This window comes from Zalophus californianus, chromosome 11 (genome assembly GCF_009762305.2).
Source record: "Zalophus californianus isolate mZalCal1 chromosome 11, mZalCal1.pri.v2, whole genome shotgun sequence".
Lineage (NCBI taxonomy): Eukaryota > Metazoa > Chordata > Mammalia > Carnivora > Otariidae > Zalophus > Zalophus californianus.
The window spans coordinates 55453610-55466880 of NC_045605.1; the positions used below are offsets into that span (position 1 = coordinate 55453610).

The 13271-nt window shown below is 52.1% G+C and overlaps 1 long non-coding RNA gene across 2 annotated transcripts; it reads left to right on the forward strand.

Moving 5' to 3' along the window:
• Positions 1-1184: 1184 nt before the first annotated feature.
• Positions 1185-11920, forward strand: LOC113915137. 2 transcript variants are annotated; one of them, XR_003517593.2, is made up of 4 exons: positions 1185-1444; positions 1797-1934; positions 2050-2220; positions 11207-11920. It is a non-coding gene; the product is annotated as an uncharacterized LOC113915137 (long non-coding RNA). The 2 variants fall into 2 exon arrangements; XR_003517592.2 differs by lacking the exon at positions 2050-2220 and adding an exon at positions 7136-7195.
• The last annotated feature ends 1351 nt before the right edge of the window (positions 11921-13271 follow it).

The following is a 13271-nucleotide window of genomic DNA, read 5'->3' on the forward strand; positions in this document are numbered from 1 at the left end:
GCCTTTCCACCACCAACACGTCAGCCAAGCCAGCATCCGGAGTCGGCCCTGACCCCTCACTGCTGGTCACCCCCACGTCTAATCCGTCAGCAAGTCCTCTGTCCTCCATGGACTGGGACCCAAGAATCAAAAGTGATTGTGCCACTTAGAACCCAGGCAAGCAAGAGGTGGCTCCCTCTGTGGGCCCTCAGCCCTAGCTCAGATGTTCTCTGGGGACCTAGCCTCCTGGAGTTGCCCCCTCCCCCGGCCCATTCCTCCTAGTCTCCATTCTGACTCATCTTGGAATGGGGATGGTGTTAAGTTTACCCACCTACCGTCCCCGAGGGCAGAGAGAGAAGCCAAAGGCTCCTAGTCTTGGCAGAGGAGGACAACTGGGGGTAAGGAGATTGCTGCCCCTGTGTTTTAAGGGGACAGGGGAGAAATGGGTAACTGGGGGTCCACGTGAAAGGACCTCTGTACCACTCGGGTGCGAGCTGGGGGTCCTGGCGGCCAGGGCGCTGGCTGGGCTGCTCTGATCCTGGAGGCTCAGCCCCTGGCCGCCCACCCACAGCTCTCTCACAGGTCTTTCTTCTGGCAGGAGGTATGGGGCCCAGGCCCTCACCGGGGGACTTCAGAACAGGTTGCTGAGAGCTGAATTCTGGGAAGATGAGGGCCCCCAGGCCAGGACAGGCCCCGGCAAAGGCATAGGGATTCCACGGAGGGTTTTGTAATCCTGTAACTTCGGCTCGAGATCCTTCTTTAGTCCTGAAATGTGACACTGTGCTTTCCTTCTAATCGGGGTCAGCTCAGAATCGCCAACCTTAGAAAGACCTGAAAGGCCTTTTATTCCAGCTTCTCTGTTCTCTGCTTCAGGTTGTCTCTCCGGAGCCTGGCAAACAGAGGCGGCTCCTTCACGGGGAGTTTTTACAGGGATCTTTAGAAAACTCTTCTCCCCAGGAGGGGAGGCCCTCCCACATCCACGCCTCTGCTCTATGCCCTTCTCCGTCTTGTCCACCGGCCAAAGCTCCTATTTGTCCTCCTTCAAAGTCCAGCCAGAGGCCACCACCTCCTGCTTGCATCTTGCAGACTGAGCGGATTCCGTTTCTCCGGATTCTCTCGCGGTGCCCCGAGCTTCTCGTTATCATCCGCAGACGTTGGTGTACGTGCCTGTATTCTGACCCCCTTCTCCACCTGCCTCCTGCCCCTCCTCCCCCATGCCGTCATGGGCTCCTGAGGGTGGTACCCTGGCCGATGCATCTCTCTCTCACTAGTGCCTGGCCCAGGGCTTGGCCAAGAGAGGAGGCTTGAATGAATGAGAAGGGAAGAAAGGAGGGTCTCGGGTCACTTTAAACAGCCCTAGTTCCTGCACCCCTCGGTTATCCCGGGTCCCTGATCTGTCTGAGCCCTCCCCTAGCCTGGCTCCTACCAGCTCCTCACAGCAGGATGCGCGAGGATTTGGTTTAGGGTGAGGACCTGCACCTTGGTGGGCAAATGAGGAAGCTGAGATCCCAAGAGAAGTGACTTGCTCAAGGTCACCTCAGAGCCCCCTGTGAGAGAACAGGAACTGTTTCCTTCCTTCCTCACGTTCCCTTCCTCAGCCCCTCCCACCTGACTCATTTCCTCGGCACTACAAGAGGAGAGCTGGCACTTCCGGTGGCATCCGAGGGATGTGGGAGGCCTGGGAGCAGTTCCGGGCAGCGAAGCGTGTGGGTGGAGCGCATGCAGACTCTCCGGTGTGTGCGGGGTGGGGGGAGGGGGATTATGGCTCCCAGAGGACCTGGAAGCAGGTTTGGCACCGAGATATGTCTCCTTTCCAGTCCCCACTCCCGAAAAGGGGATCCCAGGTTGTCCCCCAGTGTCCAGGTAGCTCCAGCCACATCAGCAGAGTCAACAGGATGTGCTGTACCATGGCAGATAATCAGTAAGCATCTATTGAAATCGCTGTGTGACCTTGGGTGAGTTATTCAATTTCGCCGGGTCTCAGGGTCTGGGTCTAGAAAATTAGAAGCTTAAAGTCTTATCATTAGGAGTGAGGGACAGGGACAGATTGTTGTCTCCCAAATTCCACAGGACTGCCACAAGGGAGAGGGATCATATGGATTCCTGTAGCCCAACGAGCAGGATGAAAATGGGTGAAGGAAGGTGGAGGTCGATGAAAATGCTGGGCAACGCACTGAGCATAGAGCGTCTCTAGAATGGAAGGGGCTGCCTTAGGAGACAGCGAGTCCCCTGTCATTGGAGGTATGCAAGGAGAGACCAGGTGGTCTCATTCTGGAGATGGTGGGATTGGACTGAATGAGATGTGAAGTCCAACTCAGACAGCTATGATTTCAGTTACCTTCACAGTCCCTTTGTGCCCAGCATGGTCTTTTGCCATGTTAGCAGGTAAGGGGGACAGCTCAGCGTGGGAGCTGGGAGACCTGAGGTTAGCCTGCCCTCCATGGGTGACTGTGGTGAGGCCTTGGATAAGTGGCTCCCCGCCTGGGCTACTGTTCCCTGATCTTTGAAGGGGGAATAATCATCTCTGTCCTGTGGATCTTTCTAAGAACATGGTTATTAAAAAATATTTATAAGCTAGGGAATTCCCTACAAATATCGAAGGCTAGCTTTTAAAACAACTCTGTGCGTGTTTTTTCAAAAGTGATACATCTTTATCATAGCAAATATGGAAAATACAGGCCAAGAAGTGAGTTTAGATGAGGTGTTAATTCCACCAGACAGAGACATCCATTGTTAGCAACCTGGCATATCTTCTTAGTCACTTCTCTACACATACACACATTTATATAATTTTATCTATCTATCTGTCTATCTATCTATCTATCATCTATCTATCTATCTATCTATCTACCTGTGTAGGCTTCATGCCCAATGTGGGGCTTGAACTCACGACCCTGAGATCAAGAGTTGTATGCTCCACCAACTGAGCCAGCCAGGTGCCCTTACATTTATATGATTTTATTTATTTACTTGAGAGAGAGAGAGAGAGCAGAAGGGAGAGGGAGAGAGAATCTGAAGCAGACTCTGTGCTGAGCACAGAGCCCCACGTGGGGCTTGATCCCACAACCACAAGATCATGACCTGAGCCAAAACGAAGAGTCTAAGGCTTAACCGACTGAGCCACCCAGGCGCCTCTATATTTATATAATTTTAAACCAAATATTGTGTCAAATAATATATACTATTTTGTGCCCTACTTTTTTTTTTCTACTTAAGATATTTATATATATGTATGGACATCGCCTCACATCTTTAAATGTTCTTCTGTAGGTTTAGCCTTAAAAAACCCCTTTGTACTGAAGTTTAATATAGATACAGAAAAGCACATGTATCAAAGGGAACAGCTCATTGAATGTCACAACTCGTCTGTGTACCCAGCCCCCAAATCAATAGGATAGGATATTACTGTCCTGTCCACCCCCGGGGGGGCCCTCAGGCCCCCTCCCTGCCACTACCCACTCCCTAGCTGGGGCTGCAGCTTCATTTACAATTTTTATTTTGAAATCATTATAGGACGCTGGGTACGTATTGCCAAACTGCTCTTCAGCAAAGTTGTGCTGAAGTTCTCTCTCTTGAGCCGGGCATGAGGCAGCCTATTTTCCCACCCTGTCCTCTAAGGAGACACCACCCCCTAGAAACAAAACAACAGTGCAAATGGGATCCACAGTGTCTTCGTTTGCGTATTCTTTTATTACTAAGGGCAATTCTGGGGGCGGGCAGACAGGAGGATCCTGTCCTCCCAAGTCCTTCCTTCCTTCCCCGTGTCTTCCCACTTACCAGTTCTTGCCAGGCCAGGGGACCAGGCCCAGAGTTTACTCTCTTCTCTGACACCGCATGTATGGCCCTGGACAAACTGCATACCTCCTCTCCGACCCTCGGTTTTCTCTTTTGTAAAAGGAGCTAACAATGCCATCCTAGCAACTCACAAGCTTTTTGTTAAGGTCAAAATTGCACGGACATGCAATTGCTCTGAAATTTTACACACTGTTCGGGAGGAAGATAGGCATTACTGATCGCGTGGTTACTTTTAGTTCCTTTTCCTCTGTAATTTCAGAGTACAGGTCACATTAATTGGTCTTATCAGTGCCCCCGGCTGGGCGTCAATGACATAATGACCCAAGCCTCCCTGGGGTCCCCACTAGGCCTAGTGACACAGAGAGTGACGGTTTATGTACCAGTGTGGTACCAGCACTGCCCAGTCAAACCCAACAGGCATTGATCCTGGGACATGCGCCCTGAATCTCAGCCTTGGGAAGTGGAGGACGTTGCTGGCGCTCCCCGAGGCCCCCCAGTGTGCCAGGCCATGTGAGGGGTCTCTGAGGGTGGTGTGGATGTGCTACAAACAGGGTTGGTATCCCTGCTCTCTGGTGAGGGACCCGGAGCTCCAACGTCTTGGCTGGGGTGCTGCAGCTACAAAGTGGCAGGAGCAGCTGGGATGCACGGTGCCCCAGCTTGCCCTGCCACCCCGATCCCAGAGGCTAAATACTTTCCCTGCTGACCTACCTTCGTGCCTGGGTATCCCCACATGACCGGACATTTTTAGTTAAATCTCTGAGGTCCTTGTTAAAAGTGCCACGGACATGGGCATGGGACCTGGGACTATGCCATAGCCTCATCCACAATTGGCAATGGCCCACGAGATGCCCTGGGTACACCTGATACTGAACAAGACCCTGGGATGGGCAGGGAGGAGGCCTGGACAGGAAGGTCAGAGGACCTGGGCTCAAATCCAGGCCTACTCGAGTGGGTGGCTTGAGCAGGTTACCTAAGAAGGGGAAGAATGAAGGCTTGGGCCCACAGGGCCTTTCTCTGAGGGGGCTTCCCAAGCCCAGAGTAACTGCCCTTGGCCAGTAGAACAACCAAGCAGGGGTGACTGGACGTTGCTCCCGACTGGCCCTGCTCACAGGTCGGTGGATTGGGCTGAAGCCCAGATCAGAGCAGCTGGATCACCGGCCGCAGGACCTCAAGTCCCTTCCAAGGTCCCCACCAAACCCCAGTCTCGGCTACTGTGAGGAAGAGCCAAGGAGGCTGACACTCTAGGATTCTCTGTTTCTGATTCTGTATGGTTAGCATGTGTTTCCCATCTATGCACTTAGTTTATTTATCAGCTCCAGAGTCAGACAGACTTGGTTTTAAAATCTGAAATCTGGGGGTGCCTGGCTGGCTCAGTTGGTGGAGCATGCACTCGTGATCTCGGGGTCATGAGTTCAAGCCCCATATCATCGGGCGTAGAGCTTCCTTAAAAAAAAAAAAAAATCTGAAATCTGTCACTTACCTCCTGTGTGACCTTGGGCAAATCAGGTAATCTCTCTGAGCCTCAGTTTTCTCATCTGTCAAACATCTTTCGGCATAGTGAGAATGAAGTAAGTCAATATATAAGCAACAACTATTTGGTGAATTAAAAAAAAATCACCTGAATAAATGTTAGTTTTTAAAGATTGGAAGTTATTTTCCCAGAGGGGAAGATGTGAAGGCAATGCGGTCCTTGGTGACTGCCAACAACCACTGCTCACACAGACTTCTACTTGTCCGAGCTCCCCCTCTGCTCTCTCCTCGTGGGGCTGCCTCAACAGCCCCCCACGCCCCTGTGCCCCAGGCCTGGGACTAGAGCATCAACACCAGGAACAGGGGTGTAAGGAAAGGGGGCCAAGGGGTGGGGAAAGGCAAGGGGCGTGCTGTTGGCCTGGCCCTCTGGTAGGGACGGCACTGACAGGTTAGAGACAGGGCTTCTGCCCCTGGCTCCGCCAGCACCTCAATGCTTGCACGGATCCCCAGCACCCCCTCTGTCAGATGGGAACTCAAGCTCCAGCCCCGCTTAGGTAGCCATTTGCCACCTTCTACTGCAGTCCACGGGAGCCGCCAGGGATAGGGCTGGGGTTGGAACACCCCTGGATGCCCACTGGCCGGGGCTGTGGCATCTTTCTGACAACTGTGGGGCTTCCAAGTGTGTGGGGGTGGACCCTGAGCACTGAGGCCTGCACGCTCACCCCCTGGGCCGCCCGAATCCTTTGCATCACTCTCTCAGCATCCTGTTGCCTTTGTCCCAGGGTTTTATTATTCTTGTCACCTCTCACCCCCATCTCCTAGAAAATGGGCTTCCCACCAAATGATTTGGCTCCCTGCCAGGGCTAAGCAAGCCCTTTGGGCAGGTCTCTCAACAAAGTAATTACCTTCGTCCTTTTTTTCTTTTCCTTTTTCTTTTCCTTTTGTTTTTGAAACGGAATCACTCTACGTGGAGTGGGAAGAGAACAGAAATGGGACTAGAGCTTCTGAGTACAAGTCCCAGGTTCTGCCACCTACGCTCTGGGCTTCATTTTCCCCATCTGTGAAACGGGTTAGTGGCAAGCCCTGCCCTGCTTTCCTCATGAGAAGGTTGTGGAGAGCAAATGAGGTATGGGTGTGAAGGGTAAGCTCTGTGTAAACTCTGAAATGTTGCCCAAACCTGATTATGCAGTAGAATCATCTGGATTTGTTTGTTTTTAAAACCTGAAAACTACCACCACTACCATTCATGCGCGCGCGTGCGCACACACACACACACACACACACACACACACACACACACACACGTTAGAAACTTATGTAACATTGAAGTGAAATTTTGGTGCATTTGAAGAAAATGAGATTTCTGGGTCTTTCTGGTGAAGTTTTGTGCCGTGTGCTGTGCTGCAAGCACGATGGGGCAGGCACGACAGCCTTCTTTAGTCTTTCTCATGGGGGGTTCACAGACTCTCTGTTAGAAGGAGCCCTTGATCTTGGAGGCTGTGTTACAGCTGGGGAAGCAGGCTCAGAGGAGGGGGAACTCGCCCTTCCATCGCCCATAGGGTTGCTGTGGGGCATGGGGGAAGCAGAGCACAGACCTAGTCACCCTGGGGAGAGTCAGAGCAGAGGCGGTTCCCTGTCAAGGAGCTGGAGGGGGACCCTCGCAGGGGACTCCTTCCCCATCCCAGCTTCAGGCAGAAGCACACAGCTGCCACCCGAGGTAGAGAGGAGGGGAGAGGGAAGGGAGGTTCCTATTGCAGAGGAACTGGAGGTCTCAAGAGCTGGTGTTGGCCATGAGCTTGCTGTGCAGCCTTGGGAAAATCACTTAACCTCTCTGGGTCTCCACTTCACTGTCAGTAATATGGATGCAACAGACACATCTATTGATTTTCAGGAATGTATTGACAAGCAACTACGTGCCAGCCTGGGTGCCAGGGACCCTTTGGGAAGCAAGGTAGGCACAGTTCTTGCCCTCAGTGTAAAGCGTGAGCTGGAAAAATAAACAGAAAATAAATGGGATCAGTGTCCCTCTGGAGGGAAGGCGAGGTAGCGGGCTGACGCAGAGGAGGAACACCTAACCTCACCTGGGGAAGGATGTGGGGAGGTGGGGGCATGGATGCTGAGATAGGAAGGGTAAGTGGGAGGTAATCAGGCTGGTGGGTGTGAGGACAGGGAAGCGTTTATTGCCCCCTCCCCCAGTCCTTTGAGGGTGTTCTTGTCTTTAAAACATGTTAGCGAAGGGAAGTTCTGTGTAGCCACTGCCGAGAGGTCTGCTCAGAGCCCGAGAGAACATTCCCTGCAAGCACCCATCCTGGTCCCTACCCACTTCTCACATGTCCACACACGACGCTGGATTTAGCTGGTGGGTGGGGCAAGTCAAGGGAATTACAGGGTTTGTGTCTGCGTGTGGGGAGAGTATTTTTAAAGCTTGTGCTAAGTATGACTTTGCCCACAGTCTGTGGGAAGAAACAAAAAGCTCCGCCTTTCCCAGGGTCCGTGCAGGGTGGGGGTGGGGGGCTGCATTCCAGAGCGGCGTCCCTCTTGTGGCCCCCCCACCCCCCCCCCGCCGCCTGTGACTGGCCTCACCCCAGCCCTGGTGCCCCTCACGGAAGTCCCGCTGCCTGGAGGAAAGCTGCTGGGGGACAGGGAAGTCCTGTTAGCCGGACAGGGGGGTTAGGTCTTTATTCTTCCAGGTCTGAGCTAGCACCAGAGGTGAGACAAGGGGAAGGGCCTGCTTGAGAGGTGCGTCTGTCTGGGGACCTGCAAGTCCTCGGTCTGGGCTGGGGTAAGGGGCTGGGAGGAGAGTGTGAGGCTGAGGGAAGACTGGCCAGGCCCCTGGGAGGCCGTGAGACACACACAGAACAAGAGATGAGCTCACGTGCAGGGCGGCACTTCATAAACTCGAGAACGCCTGGTACATGAGTTTCCTCTCAACTGTGCCTTTCTGCCTGGTACCCGCCACTCCCTACCCAAACTGGCGGTTCTGGAGCCTACGACTTGATTGTTTTGGTTATTTATCGCCATGGAAGAACCCACTCTGAAGAATAATGGCTTAGCATAACAATCATTTTATTTGCTTAGGATTCTACAAGCAGGGCTGAGATCCCCTGGCTGGTTCTTCTCCTGCTGATTTTGTTGGGGTCACTGGCCTGTTAAGCTGGGGTCCAAGATTTGCTGGGCTGCAGGATGGTTGAGCTTTTCTCTCTCCATATGGCCTTACGGCTTCTCTACATGGTCTCACAAGACTCCACATGTGGCAGCTCCCGGCTCCCAAGATTGTGAAAGTGAAACTTACCAGGCCTTCTCAAAACGTAGGAACTGACCCTGAGTCACTTCTATTGTGTGCTGTTGATTAAAGCAAATCTGGATCCAATCGAGATCCGAAAAGAAGGGTGATGATACTAGGAGTTGGGTCGTGGGGGTCTTCAATAGAACAGGACATCACACTGGCTGGTAGAGAAGGCTGCACATGTAAGAGAACTTCTCCTTCAACTACCTTCTCTCTCTCTCTCTTTTTTTTAAAGATTTTATTTATTTATTTGACAGAGAGAGAGAGACAGCGAGAGAGGGAACACAAGCAGGTGGAGTGGGAGAGGGAGAGAGAGCCAGCTTCCCGCTGAGCGGAGAGCCCGATGTGGGGCTCGATCCCAGGATCCTGGGATCATGACCTGAGCTGAAGACAGACGCTTAACAACTGAGCCACCCAGGCGCCCTCCTTCAACTACTTACTTGATAGATCTCACGATCTGGCCTCTAGCACCATCGTCTCAGCAACCATCATAATGTAGCCCCTTAAAACCATTTTTTAGGGTATATCACATTTGAAGACAGCGGTCAGGTACCCCTTGCTCCCCAGTAGTTAGCAGACGCCCTAATTCCCGCACAGACCCTTGTTCATCACCATAGCTTAAGCTGGAGAATAATGGTGGAATTTTAGGCAGAGTGAGACTGTCAGGGACAGTGCCAAGAGTAGGAGGTTTTCCCTACATCTCAAATCACAGCAGGTTGGCCATTCCTTCTGTGACCGCCAGACCCGAGGAGGATGGTTAGGAGGCTCTTTCCTAAGCACTGTTCCCTTATGAGTGTTGGGTCCGGAAGAAATTATACGGTGAGGGCAATTTTGAAATGTACTGGGGCAGAGGGAAGAACCTCCTTTCAGCCAAATTCCTGAGCATAACACCTTCTATGAGGTCACCTGCTGAGAGTCGATGGCCCTTGAAAGAAACTGCCTGTATTTTGAGTCATAGCATGCTTCTAAGTTTGACAAAGAAAGAATTTCAAGCCAATAGTATTTTATATTATTTATTATTACTGATTCTATGCCAGACACTAGTCTAAGTGTTTTGTGATGTTGGCTCGCTTACTCCCCACCACAAGCCTGTAAGATACTTACCAACTCCATTTCACAGATGTAGAAACTGAGGCTCACAGAGAGATTAAAGGGCTTACCCCAGGCCACTTAGCTGTAAGCAGCAAAGCTGGGCTTCAAGCCTGTGCCTTCACTGATGGTTACAGAGCTTTAAGGGGCCCTGTGTCAGGTCCTTAACCTTATTAGGGGACCTGGCTTTTTGTCTGTCTTCACCTGAGCAGGAGGGCTGATACCTTGATCCATCGCTCAACTTTGGAAAATGTTGCTGCTTCTAAGAAGCAACTCGTTAGAGCATTTTTTTCTTGGCTTGACACTTCTGTTCTAAAACCATGTTCTCTTTTTCTCTGTCTTCTTGTATCGGGTGTATAATAATTACATATACATGTTACACATACATACGTGTATATATTGAGAAACGTAAAGTGTATTCCTAACTCAGAACATTTTGACTAACAGGTATGCAAAATAAAATAAGAAACCACTTTTGGAATTGAACAGGAAACCCAGGAAGGATTTCCTGCTTGGCCCAACAAACACAATCACATCCATAAATACAGCCGCTGGCACTTTAATAAATAAAAGAATAAACACAGGACACGTGACTTCACTGGATGGCCATTTGCTGTTGCCAGATGCTGAGCTATGGACTGACATTAGATATCGATGCATAGAGCAGTTATCATTGCAATTAGCTGTCCGCAAACACTGGTATTTGCTGAGCAATAGTGGACGTTACCGCCACTGGACATTTTCCCTTGGTGGATATCAGCCGTTGGTGGGGGCTCTCACTGATGGACATTAGGTATCGATAGATATTAGGTATCAGTGAACATTTGCTCTCTCGTGAGCATTAGCCAACACAGAACACTGAGCACTGATGGGCAAGGCCCTATTAGCCTGTGAGGACCTCTCCTGTCGTGGTGGACATTAGGTAGGAGCAGTCAGGCCTCTGTCCCAGGCATGCTTGGCGGTCTTGTGCACAGAAACCTCCCGTGGCTGGTTTGGAAGCAGCTGGTGGGTCCTAGTATCTGTATCTTCACCTGTCCTCTCTGAGAGTCCTTTGGCCATGACAATCTGGGGACATCAGGGGTGGTATGATAACCCCCATGGAGGGAAATGCCCGGGTTTGAAAGAATAATTGGCTCCCAGAGGGATGACATTACATACAAACTTACAGACTCTCTTCTGCCATCCTGCCCAACACTGGGTGTTTGCTCCTTCCTTCTCTGTAAATGGTGTGATTAAAGCACAACGGGGCTGGCTTCATGGGCAGTGGGACCTTAGAAGGGCCTTGGGCTTGGTTTAATGCTCTGCTCTTGCCATCTTGACATTCTCAATAATTTTGAATGAGTCTCCTTATTGTCATTTTACACTGGGTCCCACAAATTATCCTGGTCACCTGGCATGCGAACTTGCGCTGATCTTCTCTAGGCCTTAGGCTCCGCATTTGTGAAATAGGGTCATGGGGGAGGGGGGAGGGGGGAGGGGGGAGGACTTTGACTTTGATCTTCGGCTTTTCATGCTCTATGATGTAGAACCAGCGGTCTGATTGGAAGTACTTAGAATTGCATAACTTCCCGGATTTATTTTCAACAGAAAAAGAGATGGAATCCCAGGGTTTTTTTCGATTTCTCAGAGCACCTCTGCTCTCTGACGTGTGGGATCTGCACAGCTGGGCCAGCCACTGAAGTAGGACACGCAAGATTGACTCACCGTTGGTCAGATGAAGCCAGGCCCAGGCTGGTATCCTCATCTGTATGGTGACAATATTACCTGGGGCCGTTGTGGTGAGGAAGAAAATGGTATTTGCACACCAAGTGCGTGGGACATGTGTCCAGTGAGTGACAGCTGTGTTGTTAGTGGAATGCAAGGAAATGTGTGGGAGCCAGTCTGTGCCATGATGACAAACTGTGCCTCAGTTGTCTGCCCATCCCTAAAACTCAACTGACGTGTGCTCGAGGCCTATTCTATGTTCGGCACCCAGAGCGAAGATCCTGTGCATTAGAGTATTGTTCTGCAGCTCTACAATCCGGAACCTTTATGACATTCTTCAGTCCTGAGTCAGTTATTGAAATATGAGTCTAAGACTACCTGATTCTGTAATCTATCTCCTAATTCTGTGGTTCGGTGAAGCTGGGACCAAGCATTTATTTGTGCCGGGCACGCACTACGCTTCTTTACAAACATTACTTCATTTACTCGTACAATCCCGTGGAGGGAGATATTTCCATCCCCCTTCTGCAGGCTCGGAGAGGTAAAGTGATGTGGCCAAAGTCACACAACTAGTTCGTGATGCACCCAAGATTTTAAATTAATCCTTTTCTGTGAACTCTAGAATGGAATCTTTGCATTCATCTCTTTACTTCTGTAAGGTTCTAATGTCCCCATTCTCGGCCCCTGGATCCCAGGAGGGCAGACTGTAGCAGCATGAAGGCATGGGGCTAGGGGATGGAAGTGCTGGGCAGGTCCGCTGTGGCCTCCAGGGGCCCTGGGCCTCGCCCCGCAACCCCTCAGACCGGGGGTGTCTGGCCGCGTGTGGCCACGTGGTGGCGCGGCGGGCTGGGAGCCTCCGGAGGGGGCTGGGTTTAGGTGAGGGCCGCGGGCCCGCGGGGCTTCCCCTCTCCCCAGGGTTCGCTGGAGGCCAGGGCTGCGGGGTGTGCAGGGCAATGCCCCCACGGCAGGCGCGGTGTGACGGTCCCACCCTCGCCCACGGAGCTTCGTCCCCGCCGCTTTCGCGGATGTGAAGCTGCAGCCCCGGGCAGAGCTGACCTGCCCCAGAATTCACGGGTCTTCTGCCCGAGGGCCGGGCCTCCCCACCCTGCCTTTAGCACCACTTTGTCCCCATTTTAAAGACACCTACGTTCCATGTCCCCCCAACTCCCCCCCCCCTTTCAAGGAGGACTTCGGGAGGGCCCAGCCTCACTGGGTTAAAGTCCCTAGGATCCCTCCCCTGACCCTGCATTTGAAGGCTTTCTTGTCCCAAGGGATGAGGGAGGGGTGCACAACCCATCTGAGGACGGTGAGTGCTGGGGTCTCACCCTGATCCCTACTCCCATATTAACTGATGGATGGGGTAGCCTCCTGCTCATGGAGCCCAAGCCTGGGGACGGGGGCAGGGGTTAAGCGACATGTGGGGCAAGCTTCCCAGACATACCTGTAGCCTGAAATGTTCTGGGTTCTGTACCATTGTTCACCCATGACCCCCTCCTCCTAAGTGTCATCCCCCCTCAGTCCAGGTGCATTGTCCTTCTCAGCTCTGTGGACCTGCTTCCTCCAGGAAGCCTTCCGATCCCCACCACAGGGCTCTCACAGCTCCCATGCAGCCTTTATGGTCAGGTATCTTCTGTGTGTCCTTCCCACTCACACCTCAAGAACGTGAGTCCCCCGGCACAGAACAGAGAGCAGAAAAAAAGCTTGTCATTGTCGGTGAGGATGCTGATGGATGTTCCCACAGACCTTGGCCAGCTAGAAGGAAAAACTTAAGAGACAGCAGAGGCATTCAGATGAGCTGCTAGCAAGTTCCCGGGGCTGGAAGTACGCAAACGGGAGTTAGGGGGCCGCAGCAGTCAAAATGCCAAGCAGGAACCGTGTACTGCTGGAGCTGGCGCTCGGGAGCTCAGGGAAGGGGGGCCTTAGGGAAAGCTTCTGAGGAGGTGAGGGA